The following is a 20,601-nucleotide window of genomic DNA, read 5'->3' on the forward strand; positions in this document are numbered from 1 at the left end:
TTGTATTTCCGTCCATAGGAATCCATTGTGTGGTTTTCAGCAGAAAATATTCTAAGTGTGGAGTTTTGGAACTTACAAATATTCCTCTAAAATCAGCCGAACTACGAATTCCGATTTACTCACCTGTTATCAAGTGAGAACCCAGTGCTGCATCTTTTAGCCCAGCACTGACCCTGAAAAGTAATTCTAAGCGTACTTACCAGTAACTTGTATTTCATTCCATAGGAATCCATTGTGTGGTTTTCAGCAGTAAAGTTTCAAAGTGTGGAGTTTTGGAACTTACAAATATTCCTCTAAAATCACCTGAATTCCGAATTCCGATTTACTCGCCTGTTATCAAGAGATAAACCAGTGCTGCATGCTTTAGCCCAGCACTGATCCTGAAAAGTAATTCCAAGCGTACTTACCAGTAACTTGTATTTCCTTCCATAGGAATCCATTGTGTGGTTTTCAGCAGAAAAGATTCTAAGTGTCGATTTTTGGAACGTACAAAAATTCCTCTAAAATCAGCCGAACTACGAATTCCGATTTACTCAACTGTTATCAGGAGAAACCTCAGTGCTGCATGTTTAAGCCCAGTACTGATCCTGAAAAGTAATTCTAACCGTACTTACCAGTAACTTGAATGTCCTTCCATAGGCTAACATTGACTGGTTTTACTTGGAAATTCTTCGAAGTGTGGAGTTTTGAAACTTACAAATATTCCTCTAAAATCAGCCGAACTACGAATTCCGATTTACTTACCTGTTATCAGGAGAGAACTCAGTGCTGCATCTTTTAGCCCAGCACTGACCCTGAAAAGTAATTCTAAATGTACTTACCAGCAACTTGTATTTCCTTCCATAGGAATCCATTGTGTGGTTTTCAGCAGAAAAGATTCAGTGTCGATTTTTGGAACGTACAAAAATTCCTCTAAAATCAGCCGAACTACGAATTCCGATTTATTCACCTTTTATCAGGAGAGACCTCAGTGCTGAATCTTTAAGGCCAGTACTGATCCTGAAAAGTAATTCTAACCGTACTTACCAGTAACTTGAATTTCCTTCCATAGGCTAACATTGACTGGTTTCATTTGGTAATTCTTCGAAGTGTGGAGTTTTGGAACTTACAAATACTCCTCTAAAATCAGCCGAGCTACGAATTCCGATTTACTCACCTATCAGGAGAGACCTCAGTGCTGCATGTTTAAGCCCAGTACTGATCCTGAAAAGTAATTCTAAGTGTACTTACCTGCAACTTATATTTCCTGCCATAGGAATCCATTGTGTGGTTTTCAGCAGAAAAGTTTCTAAGTGTCGATTTTTGGAACGTACAAAAATTCCTCTAAAATCAGCCGAACTACGAATTCCGATTTACTCACCTGTTATCAGGAGAGACCTCAATGCTGCATCTTTACGCCCAGTACTGATCCTGAAAAGTAATTCTAACCATACTTACCAGTAACTTGAATTTCCTTCCATAGGCTAACATTGACTTTTTTCACTTGGACATTCTTCGAAGTGTGGAGTTTTGGAACTTACAAATATTCCTCTAAAATCAGCCGAACTACGAATTCCGATTTACTCACCTGTTATCAGGAGAGAACCCAGTGCCGCATCTTTTAGTCAAGCACTGACCCTGAAAAGTAATTCTAAGCGTACTCACCAGTAACTTGTATTTCCTTCCATAGGAATCCATTGTGTGGTTTTCAGCAGAAAAGTTTCTAAGTGTCGATTTTTGGAACGTACAAAAATTCCTCTAAAATCAGCTGAACTACGAATTCCGATTTACTCACCTGTTATCATGAGAGACCTCTATACTGCATCTTTAAGCCCAGTACTGATCCTGAAAAGTAATTCTAAGCGTGCTTACCAGGACCTTGAATTTCATTCCATAGGCTAATATTGACTGGTTTCACTTGGAAATTCTTCGAAGTGTGGAATTTTGGAACTTACATTTATTCCTCTAAAATCGGCCGAACTACGAATTCCGATTTACTCACCTGTTATCAGGAGAGACCTCAGTGCTGCATGTTTAAGCCCAGTACTGATCCTGAAAAGTAATTCTAACCGTTCTTACCAGTAACTTGAATTTCCTTCCATAGGCTAACATTGACTGGTTTCACTTGGAAATTCTTCGAAGTGTGGAGTTTTGAAACTTACAAATATTCCTCTAAAATCAGCCGAACTACGAATTCCGATTTACTTACCTGTTATCAGGAGAGAACTCAGTGCTGCATCTTTTAGCCCAGCACTGACCCTGAAAAGTAATTCTAAGCGTACTTACCAGTAACTTGTATTTCCTTCCATAGGAATCCATTGTGTGGTTTTCAGCAGAAAAGTTTCTAAGTGTCGATTTTTGGAACGTACAAAAATTCCTCTAAAATCAGCTGAACTACGAATTCCGATTTACTCACCTGTTATCAGGAGAGACCTCAATACTGCATCTTTAAGCCCAGTACTGATCCTGAAAAGTAATTCTAAGCGTGCTTACCAGGACCTTGAATTTCATTCCATAGGCTAATATTGACTGGTTTCACTTGGAAATTCTTCGAAGTGTGGAATTTTGGAACTTACATTTATTCCTCTAAAATCGGCCGAACTACGAATTCCGATTTACTCACCTGTTATCAGGAGAGACCTCAGTGCTGCATGTTTAAGCCCAGTACTGATCCTGAAAAGTAATTCTAACCGTTCTTACCAGTAACTTGAATTTCCTTCCATAGGCTAACATTGACTGGTTTCACTTGGAAATTCTTCGAAGTGTGGAGTTTTGAAACTTACAAATATTCCTCTAAAATCAGCCGAATTTCAAATTCCGATTTACTTACCTGTTATCAGGAGAGAACTCAGTGCTGCATCTTTTAGCACAGCACTGACCCTGAAAATGTATTCTTAGCGTACTTACCAGTAACTTGTATTTCCTTCCATAGGAATCCACTGTGTATTTTTCAGCAGAAAAGTTTCGAAGTGTGGAATTTTGAAACTTATAAATATCCCTCTAAAATCGGCCGAACTTCGAATTCCGATTTACTCACCTGTTATCAGGAGAGAACCCAGTGCTGCATCTTTTAGCCCAGCACTGACCCTGAAAAGTAATTCTAAGTGTACTTACCAGTAACTTGTACTTCATTCCATAGGAATCCATTGTGTGGTTTTCAGCAGAAACGTTTCTAAGTGTGGAGTTTTGGAACTTACAAATATTCCTCTAAAATCAGCCGAACTATGAATTCTGATTTACTCGCCTGTTATCAAGTGAGAACCCAGTGCTGCATCTTTTAGCCCAGCACTGACCCTGAAAAGTAATTCTAAGCGTACTTACCAGTAACTTGTACTTCCTTCCATAGGAATCCATTGTGTGGTTTTCAGCAGAAAAGTTTCTAAGTGTCGATTTTTGGAACGTACAAAAATTCCTCTAAAATCAGCCGAACTACGAATTCTGATTTACTCACCTGTTATCAGGAGAGACCTCAGTGCTGAATCTTTAAGGCCAGTACTGATCCTGAAAAGTAATTCTAACCGTACTTACCAGGAACTTGAATTTCATTCCATAGGCTAACATTGACTGGTTTCACTTGGAAAATCTTCGAAGTGTGGAGTTTTGGAAGTTACAAATATTCCTCTAAAATCAGCCGAACTACGAATTCTGATTTACTCACCTGTTATCAGGAGAGACCTCAATGCTGCATCTTTAAGCCCAGTACTGATCCTGAAAAGTAATTCTAAGCGTGCTTACCAGGACATTGAATTTCATTCCATAGGCTAACATTGACTGGTTTCACTTGGAAATTCTTCGAAGTGTGGAATTTTGGAACTTACAAATATTCCTCTAAAATCAGCCGAACTATGAATTCCGATTTACTCACCTGTTATCAGGAGAGACCTCAGTGCTGCATGTTTAAGCCCAGTACTGATCCTGAAAAGTTATTCTAACCGTACTTACCAGTAACTTGAATTTCCTTCCATAGGAATCCACTGTGTGGTTTTCAGCAGAAAAGTTTCGAAGTGTGGAATTTTGGAACTTACAAATATTCCTCTAAAATCAGCCGAACTTCGAATCACGATTTACTCAACTGTTATCAGGAGAGAACCCAGTGCTGCATCTTTTAGCCCAGCACTGACCCTGAAAAGTAATTCTAACTGTACTTACCAGTAACTTGTATTTCCTTCCATAGGAATCCACTGTGTGGTTTTCAGCAGAAAAGTTTCTAAGTGTGGAATTTTGGAACTTACAAATATTCCTCTAAAATCAGCCGAACTTCGAATTACGATTTACTCAACTGTTATCAGGAGAGAACCCAGTGCTGCATCTTTTAGCCCAGCACTGACCCTGAAAAGTAATTCTAAATATACTTACCAGCAACTTGTATTTCCGTCCATAGGAATCCATTGTGTGGTTTTCAGCAGAAAATATTCTAAGTGTGGAGTTTTGGAACTTACAAATATTCCTCTAAAATCAGCCGAACTACGAATTCCGATTTACTCACCTGTTATCAAGTGAGAACCCAGTGCTGCATCTTTTAGCCCAGCACTGACCCTGAAAAGTAATTCTAAGCGTACTTACCAGTAACTTGTATTTCATTCCATAGGAATCCATTGTGTGGTTTTCAGCAGTAAAGTTTCAAAGTGTGGAGTTTTGGAACTTACAAATATTCCTCTAAAATCACCTGAATTCCGAATTCCGATTTACTCGCCTGTTATCAAGAGAGAAACCAGTGCTGCATGCTTTAGCCCAGCACTGATCCTGAAAAGTAATTCCAAGCGTACTTACCAGTAACTTGTATTTCCTTCCATAGGAATCCATTGTGTGGTTTTCAGCAGAAAAGATTCTAAGTGTCGATTTTTGGAACGTACAAAAATTCCTCTAAAATCAGCCGAACTACGAATTCCGATTTACTCAACTGTTATCAGGAGAAACCTCAGTGCTGCATGTTTAAGCCCAGTACTGATCCTGAAAAGTAATTCTAACCGTACTTACCAGTAACTTGAATGTCCTTCCATAGGCTAACATTGACTGGTTTTACTTGGAAATTCTTCGAAGTGTGGAGTTTTGAAACTTACAAATATTCCTCTAAAATCAGCCGAACTACGAATTCCGATTTACTTACCTGTTATCAGGAGAGAACTCAGTGCTGCATCTTTTAGCCCAGCACTGACCCTGAAAAGTAATTCTAAATGTACTTACCAGCAACTTGTATTTCCTTCCATAGGAATCCATTGTGTGGTTTTCAGCAGAAAAGATTCAGTGTCGATTTTTGGAACGTACAAAAATTCCTCTAAAATCAGCCGAACTACGAATTCCGATTTATTCACCTTTTATCAGGAGAGACCTCAGTGCTGAATCTTTAAGGCCAGTACTGATCCTGAAAAGTAATTCTAACCGTACTTACCAGTAACTTGAATTTCCTTCCATAGGCTAACATTGACTGGTTTCATTTGGTAATTCTTCGAAGTGTGGAGTTTTGGAACTTACAAATACTCCTCTAAAATCAGCCGAGCTACGAATTCCGATTTACTCACCTATCAGGAGAGACCTCAGTGCTGCATGTTTAAGCCCAGTACTGATCCTGAAAAGTAATTCTAAGTGTACTTACCTGCAACTTATATTTCCTTCCATAGGAATCCATTGTGTGGTTTTCAGCAGAAAAGTTTCTAAGTGTCGATTTTTGGAACGTACAAAAATTCCTCTAAAATCAGCCGAACTACGAATTCTGATTTACTCGCCTGTTATCAAGTGAGAACCCAGTGCTGCATCTTTTAGCCCAGCACTGACCCTGAAAAGTAATTCTAAGCGTACTTACCAGTAACTTGTACTTCCTTCCATAGGAATCCATTGTGTGGTTTTCAGCAGAAAAGTTTCTAAGTGTCGATTTTTGGAACGTACAAAAATTCCTCTAAAATCAGCCGAACTACGAATTCTGATTTACTCACCTGTTATCAGGAGAGACCTCAGTGCTGAATCTTTAAGGCCAGTACTGATCCTAAAAAGTAATTCTAACCGTACTTACCAGGAACTTGAATTTCATTCCATAGGCTAACATTGACTGGTTTCACTTGGAAAATCTTCGAAGTGTGGAGTTTTGGAAGTTACAAATATTCCTCTAAAATCAGCCGAACTACGAATTCCGATTTACTCACCTGTTATCAGGAGAGACCTCAATGCTGCATCTTTAAGCCCAGTACTGATCCTGAAAAGTAATTCTAAGTGTGCTTACCAGGACATTGAATTTCATTCCATAGGCTAACATTGACTGGTTTCACTTGGAAATTCTTCGAAGTGTGGAATTTTGGAACTTACAAATATTCCTCTAAAATCAGCCGAACTATGAATTCCGATTTACTCTCCTGTTATCAGGAGAGACCTCAGTGCTGCATGTTTAAGCCCAGTACTGATCCTGAAAAGTTATTCTAACCGTACTTACCAGTAACTTGAATTTCCTTCCATAGGAATCCACTGTGTGGTTTTCAGCAGAAAAGTTTCGAAGTGTGGAATTTTGGAACTTACAAATATTCCTCTAAAATCAGCCGAACTTCGAATTACGATTTACTCAACTGTTATCAGGAGAGAACCCAGTGCTGCATCTTTTAGCCCAGCACTGACCCTGAAAAGTAATTCTAACTGTACTTACCAGTAACTTGTATTTCCTTCCATAGGAATCCACTGTGTGGTTTTCAGCAGAAAAGTTTCTAAGTGTGGAATTTTGGAACTTACAAATATTCCTCTAAAATCAGCCGAACTTCGAATTACGATTTACTCAACTGTTATCAGGAGAGAACCCAGTGCTGCATCTTTTAGCCCAGCACTGACCCTGAAAAGTAATTCTAAATATACTTACCAGCAACTTGTATTTCCGTCCATAGGAATCCATTGTGTGGTTTTCAGCAGAAAATATTCTAAGTGTGGAGTTTTGGAACTTACAAATATTCCTCTAAAATCAGCCGAACTACGAATTCCGATTTACTCACCTGTTATCAAGTGAGAACCCAGTGCTGCATCTTTTAGCCCAGCACTGACCCTGAAAAGTAATTCTAAGCGTACTTACCAGTAACTTGTATTTCATTCCATAGGAATCCATTGTGTGGTTTTCAGCAGTAAAGTTTCAAAGTGTGGAGTTTTGGAACTTACAAATATTCCTCTAAAATCACCTGAATTCCGAATTCCGTTTTACTCGCCTGTTATCAAGAGAGAAACCAGTGCTGCATGCTTTAGCCCAGCACTGATCCTGAAAAGTAATTCCAAGCGTACTTACCAGTAACTTGTATTTCCTTCCATAGGAATCCATTGTGTGGTTTTCAGCAGAAAAGATTCTAAGTTTCGATTTTTGGAACGTACAAAAATTCCTCTAAAATCAGCCGAACTACGAATTCCGATTTACTCAACTGTTATCAGGAGAAACCTCAGTGCTGCATGTTTAAGCCCAGTACTGATCCTGAAAAGTAATTCTAACCGTACTTACCAGTAACTTGAATGTCCTTCCATAGGCTAACATTGACTGGTTTCACTTGGAAATTCTTCGAAGTGTGGAGTTTTGAAACTTACAAATATTCCTCTAAAATCAGCCGAACTACGAATTCCGATTTACTTACCTGTTATCAGGAGAGAACTCAGTGCTGCATCTTTTAGCCCAGCACTGACCCTGAAAAGTAATTCTAAATGTACTTACCAGCAACTTGTATTTCCTTCCATAGGAATCCATTGTGTGGTTTTCAGCAGAAAAGATTCAGTGTCGATTTTTGGAACGTACAAAAATTCCTCTAAAATCAGCCGAACTACGAATTCCGATTTATTCACCTTTTATCAGGAGAGACCTCAGTGCTGAATCTTTAAGGCCAGTACTGATCCTGAAAAGTAATTCTAACCGTACTTACCAGTAACTTGAATTTCCTTCCATAGGCTAACATTGACTGGTTTCATTTGGTAATTCTTCGAAGTGTGGAGTTTTGGAACTTACAAATACTCCTCTAAAATCAGCCGAGCTACGAATTCCGATTTACTCACCTATCAGGAGAGACCTCAGTGCTGCATGTTTAAGCCCAGTACTGATCCTGAAAAGTAATTCTAAGTGTACTTACCTGCAACTTATATTTCCTGCCATAGGAATCCATTGTGTGGTTTTCAGCAGAAAAGTTTCTAAGTGTCGATTTTTGGAACGTACAAAAATTCCTCTAAAATCAGCCGAACTACGAATTCCGATTTACTCACCTGTTATCAGGAGAGACCTCAATGCTGCATCTTTACGCCCAGTACTGATCCTGAAAAGTAATTCTAACCATACTTACCAGGAACTTGAATTTCATTCCATAGGCTAACATTGACTGGTTTCACTTGGAAATTCTTCAAAGTGTGGAGTTTTGGAAGTTACAAATATTCCTCTAAAATCAGCCGAACTAAGAATTCCGATTTACTCACCTGTTATCAGGAGAGACCTCAGTGCTGCATGTTTAAGCCCAGTACTGATCCTGAAAAGTCATTCTAACCATACTTACCAGTAACTTGAATTTCCTTCCATAGGCTAACATTGACTTTTTTCACTTGGAAATTCTTCGAAGTGTGGAGTTTTGGAACTTACAAATATTCCTCTAAAATCAGCCGAACTACGAATTCCGATTTACTCACCTGTTATCAGGAGAGAACCCAGTGCCGCATCTTTTAGTCAAGCACTAACCCTGAAAAGTAATTCTAAGCGTACTCACCAGTAACTTGTATTTCCTTCCATAGGAATCCATTGTGTGGTTTTCAGCAGAAAAGTTTTTAAGTGTCGATTTTTGGTACGTACAAAAATTCCTCTAAAATCAGCTGAACTACGAATTCCGATTTGCTCACCTGTTATCAGGAGAGACCTCAATACTGCATCTTTAAGCCCAGTACTGATCCTGAAAAGTAATTCTAAGCGTGCTTACCAGGACCTTGAATTTCATTCCATAGGCTAATATTGACTGGTTTCACTTGGAAATTCTTCGAAGTGTGGAATTTTGGAACTTACATTTATTCCTCTAAAATCAGCCGAACTACGAATTCCGATTTACTCACCTGTTATCAGGAGAGACCTCAGTGCTGCATGTTTAAGCCCAGTACTGATCCTGAAAAGTAATTCTAACCGTACTTACCAGTAACTTGAATTTCCTTCCATAGGCTAACATTGACTGGTTTCACTTGGAAATTCTTCGAAGTGTGGAGTTTTGAAACTTACAAATATTCCTCTAAAATCAGCCGAACTACGAATTCCGATTTACTTACCTGTTATCAGGAGAGAACTCAGTGCTGCATCTTTTAGCCCAGCACTGACCCTGAAAAGTAATTCTAAGCGTACTTACCAGTAACTTGTATTTCCTTCCATAGGAATCCACTGTGTGGTTTTCAGCAGAAAAGTTTCGAAGTGTGGAATTTTGGAACTTACAAATATTCCTCTAAAATCAGATGAATTTCAAATTCCGATTTACTTACCTGTTATCAGGAGAGAACTCAGTGCTGCATCTTTTAGCACAGCACTGACACTGAAAATTTATTCTTAGCGTACTTACCAGTAACTTGTATTTCCTTCCATAGGAATCAACTGTGTGGTTTTCAGCAGAAAAGTTTTGAAGTGTGGAATTTTGGAACTTACAAATATTCCTCTAAAATCAGCCGAACTTCGAATTCCGATTTACTCACCTGTTATCAGGAGAGAACCCAGTGCTGCATCTTTTAGCCCAGCACTGACCCTGAAAAGTAATTCTAAGTGTACTAACCAGTAACTTGTATTTCATTCCATAGGAATCCATTGTGTGGTTTTCAGCAGAAAAGTTTCTAAGTGTGGAGTTTTGGAACTTACAAATATTCCTCTAAAATCAGCCGAACTACGAATTCTGATTTACTCGCCTGTTATCAAGTGAGAACCCAGTGCTGCATCTTTTAGCCCAGCACTGACACTGAAAAGTAATTCTAAGCGTACTTACCAGTAACTTGTACTTCCTTCCATAGGAATCCATTGTGTGGTTTTCAGCCGAAAAGTTTCGAAGTGTGGAATTTTGGAACTTACAAATATTCCTCTAAAATCAGCCGAACTTCGAATTACGATTTACTCAACTGTTATCAGGAGAGAATCCAGTGCTGCATCTTTAAGCCCAGTACTGATCCTAAAAAGTAATTCTAACCGTACTTACCAGTAACTTGAATTTCCTTCCATAGGAATCCATTGTGTGGTTTTCAGCAGAAAAGTTTCAAAGTGTGGAGTTTTGGAAGTTACAAATATTCCTCTAAAATCAGCCGAACTAAGAATTCCGATTTACTCACCTGTTATCAGGAGAGATCTCAGTGCTGCATGTTTAAGCCCAGTACTGATCCTGAAAAGTCATTCTAACCATCCATAGGCTAACATTGACTTTTTTCACTTGGAAATTCTTCGAAGTGTGGAGTTTTGGAACTTACAAATATTCCTCTAAAATCAGCCGAACTACAAATTCCGATTTACTCACCTGTTATCAGGAGAGAACCCAGTGCCGCATCTTTTAGTCAAGCACTGACCCTGAAAAGTAATTCTAAGCGTACTCACCAGTAACTTGTATTTCCTTCCATAGGAATCCATTGTGTGGTTTTCAGCAGAAAAGTTTCTAAGTGTCGATTTTTGGAACGTACAAAAATTCCTCTAAAATCAGCTGAACTACGAATTCCGATTTACTCACCTGTTATCAGGAGAGACCTCAATACTGCATCTTTAAGCCCAGTACTGATCCTGAAAAGTAATTCTAAGCGTGCTTACCAGGACCTTGAATTTCATTCCATAGGCTAATATTGACTGGTTTCACTTGGAAATTCTTCGAAGTGTGGAATTTTGGAACTTACATTTATTCCTCTAAAATCGGCCGAACTACGAATTCCGATTTACTCACCTGTTATCAGGAGAGACCTCAGTGCTGCATGTTTAAGCCCAGTACTGATCCTGAAAAGTAATTCTAACCGTTCTTACCAGTAACTTGAATTTCCTTCCATAGGCTAACATTGACTGGTTTCACTTGGAAATTCTTCGAAGTGTGGAGTTTTGAAACTTACAAATATTCCTCTAAAATCAGCCGAACTACGAATTCCGATTTACTTACCTGTTATCAGGAGAGAACTCAGTGCTGCATCTTTTAGCCCAGCACTGACCCTGAAAAGTAATTCTAAGAGTACTTACCAGTAACTTGTATTTCCTTCCATAGGAATCCACCGTGTGGTTTTCAGCAGAAAAGTTTCGAAGTGTGGAATTTTGGACCTTACAAATATTCCTCTAAAATCAGCCGAATTTCAAATTCCGATTTACTTACCTGTTATCAGGAGAGAACTCAGTGCTGCATCTTTTAGCACAGCACTGACCCTGAAAATTTATTCTTAGCGTACTTACCAGTAACTTGTATTTCCTTCCATAGGAATCCACTGTGTGGTTTTCAGCAGAAAAGTTTCGAAGTGTGGAATTTTGAAACTTATAAATATTCCTCTAAAATCAGCCGAACTTCGAATTCCGATTTACTCACCTGTTATCAGGAGAGAACCCAGTGCTGCATCTTTTAGCCCAGCACTGACCCTGAAAAGTAATTCTAAGTGTACTTACCAGTAACTTGTATTTCATTCCATAGGAATCCATTGTGTGGTTTTCAGCAGAAAAGTTTCTAAGTGTGGAGTTTTGGAACTTACAAATATTCCTCTAAAATCAGCCGAACTACGAATTCTGATTTACTCGCCTGTTATCAAGTGAGAACCCAGTGCTGCATCTTTTAGCCCAGCACTGACCCTGAAAAGTAATTCTAAGCGGACTTACCAGTAACTTGTACTTCCTTCCATAGGAATCCATTGTGTGGTTTTCAGCAGAAAAGTTTCTAAGTGTCGATTTTTGGAACGTACAAAAATTCCTCTAAAATCAGCCGAACTACGAATTCTGATTTACTCACCTGTTATCAGGAGAGACCTCAGTGCTGAATCTTTAAGGCCAGTACTGATCCTGAAAAGTAATTCTAACCGTACTTACCAGGAACTTGAATTTCATTCCATAGGCTAACATTGACATGTTTCACTTGGAAAATCTTCGAAGTGTGGAGTTTTGGAAGTTACAAATATTCCTCTAAAATCAGCCGAACTACGAATTCCGATTTACTCACCTGTTATCAGGAGAGACCTCAATGCTGCATCTTTAAGCCCAGTACTGATCCTGAAAAGTGATTCTAAGCGTGCTTACCAGGACATTGAATTTCATTCCATAGGCTAACATTGACTGGTTTCACTTGGAAATTCTTCGAAGTGTGGAATTTTGGAACTTACAAATATTCCTCTAAAATCAGCCGAACTATGAATTCCGATTTACTCACCTGTTATCAGGAGAGACCTCAGTGCTGCATGTTTAAGCCCAGTACTGATCCTGAAAAGTAATTCTAACCGTACTTACCAGTAACTTGTATTTCCTTCCATAGGAATCCACTGTGTGGTTTTCAGCAGAAAAGTTTCTAAGTGTGGAATTTTGGAACTTACAAATATTCCTCTAAAATCAGCCGAACTTCGAATTACGATTTACTCAACTGTTATCAGGAGAGAACCCAGTGCTGCATCTTTTAGCCCAGCACTGACCCTGAAAAGTAATTCTAAATATACTTACGAGCAACTTGTATTTCCGTCCATAGGAATCCATTGTGTGGTTTTCAGCAGAAAATATTCTAAGTGTGGAGTTTTGGAACTTACAAATATTCCTCTAAAATCAGCCGAACTACGAATTCCGATTTACTCACCTGTTATCAAGTGAGAACCCAGTGCTGCATCTTTTAGCCCAGCACTGACCCTGAAAAGTAATTCTAAGCGTACTTACCAGTAACTTGTATTTCATTCCATAGGAATCCATTGTGTGGTTTTCAGCAGTACAGTTTCAAAGTGTGGAGTTTTGGAACTTACAAATATTCCTCTAAAATCACCTGAATTCCGAATTCCGATTTACTCGCCTGTTATCAAGAGAGAAACCAGTGCTGCATGCTTTAGCCCAGCACTGATCCTGAAAAGTAATTCCAAGCGTACTTACCAGTAACTTGTATTTCCTTCCATAGGAATCCATTGTGTGGTTTTCAGCAGAAAAGATTCTAAGTGTGGAGTTTTGAAACTTACAAATATTCCTCTAAAATCAGCCGAACTACGAATTCCGATTTACTTACCTGTTATCAGGAGAGAACTCAGTGCTGCATCTTTTAGCCCAGCACTGACCCTGAAAAGTAATTCTAAATGTACTTACCAGCAACTTGTATTTCCTTCCATAGGAATCCATTGTGTGGTTTTCAGCAGAAAAGTTTCAGTGTCGATTTTTGGAACGTACAAAAATTCCTCTAAAATCAGCCGAACTATGAATTCCGATTTATTCACCTTTTATCAGGAGAGACCTCAGTGCTGAATCTTTAAGGCCAGTACTGATCCTGAAAAGTAATTCTAACCGTACTTACCAGTAACTTGAATTTCCTTCCATAGGCTAACATTGACTGGTTTCATTTGGTAATTCTTCGAAGTGTGGAGTTTTGGAACTTACAAATACTCCTCTAAAATCAGCCGAGCTACGAATTCCGATTTACTCACCTATCAGGAGAGACCTCAGTGCTGCATGTTTAAGCCCAGTACTGATCCTGAAAAGTAATTCTAAGTGTACTTACCTGCAACTTATATTTCCTTCCATAGGAATCCATTGTGTGGTTTTCAGCAGAAAAGTTTCTAAGTGTCGATTTTTGGAACGTACAAAAATTCCTCTAAAATCAGCCGAACTACGAATTCCGATTTACTCACCTGTTATCAGGAGAGACCTCAATGCTGCATCTTTACGCCCAGTACTGATCCTGAAAAGTAATTCTAACCATACTTACCAGGAACTTGAATTTCATTCCATAGGCTAACATTGACTGGTTTCACTTGGAAATTCTTCAAAGTGTGGAGTTTTGGAAGTTACAAATATTCCTCTAAAATCAGCCGAACTAAGAATTCCGATTTACTCACCTGTTATCAGGAGAGACCTCAGTGCTGCATGTTTAAGCCCAGTACTGATCCTGAAAAGTCATTCTAACCATACTTACCAGTAACTTGAATTTCCTTCCATAGGCTAACATTGACTTTTTTCAGTTGGAAATTCTTCGAAGTGTGGAGTTTTGGAACTTACAAATATTTCTCTAAAATCAGCCGAACTACGAATTCCGATTTACTCACCTGTTATCAGGAGAGAACCCAGTGCCGCATCTTTTAGTCAAGCACTGACCCTGAAAAGTAATTCTAAGCGTACTCACCAGTAACTTGTATTTCCTTCCATAGGAATCCATTGTGTGGTTTTCAGCAGAAAAGTTTCTAAGTGTCGATTTTTGGAACGTACAAAAATTCCTCTAAAATCAGCTGAACTACGAATTCCGATTTGCTCACCTGTTATCAGGAGAGAACTCAATACTGCATCTTTAAGCCCAGTACTGATCCTGAAAAATAATTCTAAGCGTGCTTACCAGGACCTTGAATTTCATTCCATAGGCTAATATTGACTGGTTTCACTTGGAAATTCTTCGAAGTGTGGAATTTTGGAACTTACATTTATTCCTCTAAAATCAGCCGAACTACGAATTCCGATTTACTCACCTGTTATCAGGAGAGACCTCAGTGCTGCATGTTTAAGCCCAGTACTGATCCTGAAAAGTAATTCTAACCGTACTTACCAGTAACTTGAATTTCCTTCCATAGGCTAACATTGACTGGTTTCACTTGGAAATTCTTCGAAGTGTGGAGTTTTGACACTTAAAAATATTCCTCTAAAATCAGCCGAACTACGAATTCCGATTTACTCACCTGTTATCAGGAGAGAACCCAGTGCCGCATCTTTTAGTCAAGCACTGACCCTGAAAAGTAATTCTAAGCGTACTTACCAGTATTTTGTATTTCCTTCGATAGAAATCCACTGTGTGGTTTTCAGCAGAAAAGTTTCGAAGTGTGGAATTTTGGAACTTACAAATATTCCTCTAAAATCAGCCGAATTTCAAATTCCGATTTACTTACCTGTTATCAGGAGAGAACTCAGTGCTGCATCTTTTAGAACAGCACTGACCCTGAAAATTTATTCTTAGCGTACTTACCAGTAACTTGTATTTCCTTCCATAGGAATCCACTGTGTGGTTTTCAGCAGAAAAGTTTCGAAGTGTGGAATTTTGGAACTTACAAATATTCCTCTAAAATTAGCCGAACTTCGAATTCCGATTTACTCACCTGTTATCAGGAGAGAACCCAGTGCTGCATCTTTTAGCCCAGCACTGACCCTGAAAAGTAATTCTAAGTGTACTTACCAGTAACTTGTATTTCATTCCATAGGAATCCATTGTGTGGTTTTCAGCAGAAGAGTTTCTAAGTGTCGATTATTGGAACGTACAAAAATTCCTCTAAAATCAGCCGAACTTCGAATTACGATTTACTCAACTGTTATCAGGAGAGAACCCAGTGCTGCATCTTTTAGCCCAGCACTGACCCTGAAAAGTAATTCTAAATATACTTACCAGCAACTTGTATTTCCGTCCATAGGAATCCATTGTGTGGTTTTCAGCAGAAAATATTCTAAGTGTGGAGTTTTGGAACTTACAAATATTCCTCTAAAATCAGCCGAACTACGAATTCCGATTTACTCACCTGTTATCAAGTGAGAACTCAGTGCTGCATCTTTTAGCCCAGCACTGACCCTGAAAAGTAATTCTAAGCGTACTTACCAGTAACTTGTATTTCCTTCCATAGGAATCCACCGTGTGGTTTTCAGCAGAAAAGTTTCTAAGTGTGCAATTTTGGAACTTACAAATATTCCTCTAAAATCACCCGAACTACGAATTCCGATTTACTCAACTGTTATCAGGAGAGACCTCAGTGCTGCATATTTAAGCCCAGTACTGATCCTGAAAAGTAATTCTAACCGTACTTACCAGTAACTTGAATTTCCTTCCATAGGCTAACATTGACTGGTTTCACTTGGAAATTCTTCGAAGTGTGGAGTTTTGAAACTTACAAATATTCCTCTAAAATCAGCCGAACTACGAATTCCGATTTACTTACCTGTTATCAGGAGAGAACTCAGTGCTGCATATTTAAGCCCAGTACTGATCCTGAAAAGTAATTCTAACCGTACTTACCAGTAACTTGAATTTCCTTCCATAGGCTAACATTGACTGGTTTCATTTGGAAATTCTTCGAAGTGTGGAGTTTTGGAACTTACAAATATTCCTCTAAAATCAGCCGAACTACGAATTCCGATTTACTCAACTGTTATCAGGAGAGACCTCAATGCTGCATGTTTAAGCCCAGTACTGATCGTGAAAAGTAATTCTAACCGTACTTACCAGTAACCTGAATTTCCTTCCATAGGCTCACATTGACTGGTTTCACTTGGAAATTCTTCGAAGTGTGGAGTTTTGGAACTTACATTTATTCCTCTAAAATCAGCCGAACTACGAATTCCGATTTACTCACCTGTTATCAGGAGAGACCTCAGTGCTGCATGTTTAAGCCCAGTACTGATCCTGAAAAGTAATTCTAACCGTACTTACCAGTAACTTGAATTTCCTTCCATAGGCTAACATTGACTGGTTTCACTTGGAAATTCTTCGAAGTGTGGAGTTTTGAAACTTACAAATATTCCTCTAAAATCAGCCGAACTACGAATTCCGATTTACTTACCTGTTATCAGGAGAGAACTCAGTGCTGCATCTTTTAGCCCAGCACTGACCCTGAAAAGTAATTCTAAGCGTACTTACCAGTAACTTGTATTTCCTTCCATAGGAATCCACCGTGTGGTTTTCAGCAGAAAAGTTTCGAAGTGTGGAATTTTGGAACTTACAAATATTCCTCTAAAATCAGCCGAATTTCAAATTCCGATTTACTTACCTGTTATCAGGAGAGAACTCAGTGCTGCATCTTTTAGCACAGCACTGACCCTGAAAATGTATTCTTAGCGTACTTACCAGTAACTTGTATTTCCTTCCATAGGAATCCACTGTGTGGTTTTCAGCAGAAAAGTTTCGAAGTGTGGAATTTTGGAACTTACAAATATTCCTCTAAAATCAGCCGAACTTCGAATTCCGATTTACTCACCTGTTATCAGGAGAGAACCCAGTGCTGCATCTTTTAGCCCAGCACTGACCCTGAAAAGTAATTCTAAGCATACTTACCAGTAACTTGTACTTCCTTCCATAGGAATCCATTGTGTGGTTTTAAGCAGAAAAGTTTCTAAGTGTCGATTTTTGGAACGTTCAAAAATTCCTCTAAAATCAGCCGAACTACGAATTCTGATTTACTCACCTGTTATCAGGAGAGACCTCAGTGCTGAATCTTTAAGGCCAGTACTGATCCTGAAAAGTAATTCTAACCGTACTTACCAGGAACTTGAATTTCATTTCATAGGCTAACATTGACTGGTTTCACTTGGAAAATCTTCGAAGTGTGGAGTTTTGGAAGTTACAAATATTCCTCTAAAATTAGCCGAACTACGAATTCCGATTTACTCACCTGTTATCAGGAGAGACCTCAATGCTGCATCTTTAAGCCCAGTACTGATCCTGAAAAGTAACTCTAAGCGTGCTTACCAGGACATTGAATTTCATTCCATAGGCTAACATTGACTGGTTTCACTTGGAAATTCTTCGAAGTGTGGAATTTTGGAACTTACAAATATTCCTCTAAAATCAGCCGAACTATGAATTCCGATTTACTCACCTGTTATCAGGAGAGACCTCAGTGCTGCATCTTTAAGCCCAGTACTGATCCTGAAAAGTAATTCTAACCGTACTTACCAGTAACTTGAATTTCCTTCCATAGGAATCCACTGTGTGGTTTTCAGCAGAAAAGTTTCGAAGTGTGGAATTTTGGAACTTACAAATATTACTCTAAAATCAGTCGAACTTCGAATTCTGATTTACTCACCAGTTATCAGGAGAGAACCCAGTGCTGCATCTTTTAGCCCAGCACAGACCCTGAAAAGTAATTCTAAATATATTTACCAGCAACTTGTATTTCCGTCCATAGGAATCCATTGTGTGGTTTTCAGCAGAAAATATTCTAAGTGTGGAGTTTTGGAACTTACAAATATTCCTCTAAAATCAGCCAAACTACGAATTCCGATTTACTCACCTGTTATCAAGTGAGAACCCAGTGCTGCATCTTTTAGCCCAGCACTGACCCTGAAAAGTAATTCTAAGCGTACTTACCAGTAACTTGTATTTCATTCCATAGGAATCAATTGTGTGGTTTTCAGCAGTAAAGTTTCAAAGTGTGGAGTTTTGGAACTTACAAATATTCCTCTAAAATCAGCCGAATTCCGAATTCCGATTTACTCGCCTGTTATCAAGAGAGAAACCAGTGCTGCATGCTTTAGCCCAGCACTGATCCTGAAAGTAATTCTAAGCGTACTTACCAGTAACTTGTATTTCCTTCCATAGGAATCCATTGTGTGGTTTTCAGCAGAAAAGATTCTAAGTGTCGATTTTTGGAACGTACAAAAATTCCTCTAAAATCAGCCGAACTACGAATTCAGATTTACTCAACTGTTATCAGGAGAGACCTCAATGCTGCATGTTTAAGCCCAGTACTGATCGTGAAAAGTAATTCTAACCGTACTTACCAGTAACTTGAATTTCCTTCCATAGGCTCACATTGACTGGTTTCACTTGGAAATTCTTCGAAGTGTGGAGTTTTGGAACTTACAAATATTCCTATAAAATCAGCCGAACTACGAATTCTGATTTACTCACCTGTTATCAGGAGAGACCTCAGTGCTGCATGTTTAAGCCCAGTACTGATCCTGAAAAGTAATTCTAAGTGTACTTACCTGCAAATTGTATTTCCTTTCATAGGAATCCATTGTGTGGTTTTCAGCAGGAAAGTTTCTAAGTGTGGAGTTTTGGAACTTACAAATATTCCTCTAAAATCAGCCGAACTACGAATTCTGATTTACTCACCTGTTATCAGGAGAGAACCCAGTGCTGCATCTTTTAGCCCAGCACTGACCATGAAAAGAAATTCTAAGCGTACTTACCAGTAACTTGTATTTCCTTCCATAGGATTCCATTGTGTGGTTTTCAATAGAAAAATTTGTGTCCATTTTTGAAACGTACAAATATTGCTCTAAAATCAGCTGAACTACGAATTGCAATTTACTCACCTGTTATCAGGAGAGAACTCAGTGCTGCATCTTTTAGCCCAGCACTGACCCTGAAAAGTAATTCTAAGTGTACTTACCAGTAACTTGTATTTCCTTCCATAGGAATCCACTGTGTGGTTTTCAGCAGAAAAGTTTCGAAGTGTGGAGTTTTGGAACTTACAAATATTCCTCTAAAATCAGCCGAACTACGAATTCCGATTTACTCGCCTGTTATCAAGAGAGAACCCAGTGCTGCATGTTTTAGCCCAGCACTGACCCTGAAAAGTAATTCTAAATGTACTTACCAGCAACTTGTATTTCCTTCTATAGGAATCCATTGTGTGGTTTTCAGTAGAAAAGTTTCAGTGTCGATTTTTGGAACGTACAAAAATTCCTCTAAAATCAGCCGAACTACAAATTCCGATTTATTCACCTGTTATCAGGAGAGACCTCAGTGCTTAATCTTTGAGGCCAGTACTGATCCTGAAAAGTCATTCTAACCATACTTACCAGGAACTTGAATTTCATTCCATAGGCTAACATTGACTGGTTTCACTTGGAAATTCTTCAAAGTGTGGAGTTTTGGAAGTTACAAATATTCCTCTAAAATCAGCCGAACTAAGAATTCCGATTTACTCACCTGTTATCAGGAGAGACCTCAGTGCTGCATGTTTAAGCCCAGTACTGATCCTGAAAAGTCATTCTAACCATACTTACCAGTAACTTGAATTTCCTTCCATAGGCTAACATTGACTTTTTTCAGTTGGAAATTCTTCGAAGTGTGGAGTTTTGGAACTTACAAATATTTCTCTAAAATCAGCCGAACTACGAATTCCGATTTACTCACCTGTTATCAGGAGAGAACCCAGTGCCGCATCTTTTAGTCAAGCACTGACCCTGAAAAGTAATTCTAAGCGTACTCACCAGTAACTTGTATTTCCTTCCATAGGAATCCATTGTGTGGTTTTCAGCAGAAAAGTTTCTAAGTGTCGATTTTTGGAACGTACAAAAATTCCTCTAAAATCAGCTGAACTACGAATTCCGATTTGCTCACCTGTTATCAGGAGAGAACTCAATACTGCATCTTTAAGCCCAGTACTGATCCTGAAAAATAATACTAAGCGTGCTTACCAGGACCTTGAATTTCATTCCATAGGCTAATATTGACTGGTTTCACTTGGAAATTCTTCGAAGTGTGGAATTTTGGAACTTACATTTATTCCTCTAAAATCAGCCGAACTACGAATTCCGATTTACTCACCTGTTATCAGGAGAGACCTCAGTGCTGCATGTTTAAGCCCAGTACTGATCCTGAAAAGTAATTCTAACCGTACTTACCAGTAACTTGAATTTCCTTCCATAGGCTAACATTGACTGGTTTCACTTGGAAATTCTTCGAAGTGTGGAGTTTTGAAACTTACAAATATTCCTCTAAAATCAGCCGAACTACGAATTCCGATTTACTCACCTGTTATCAGGAGAGAACCCAGTGCCGCATCTTTTAG

This window comes from Triturus cristatus, chromosome 1_1 (genome assembly GCF_964204655.1).
Source record: "Triturus cristatus chromosome 1_1, aTriCri1.1, whole genome shotgun sequence".
Taxonomy (NCBI): domain Eukaryota; kingdom Metazoa; phylum Chordata; class Amphibia; order Caudata; family Salamandridae; genus Triturus; species Triturus cristatus.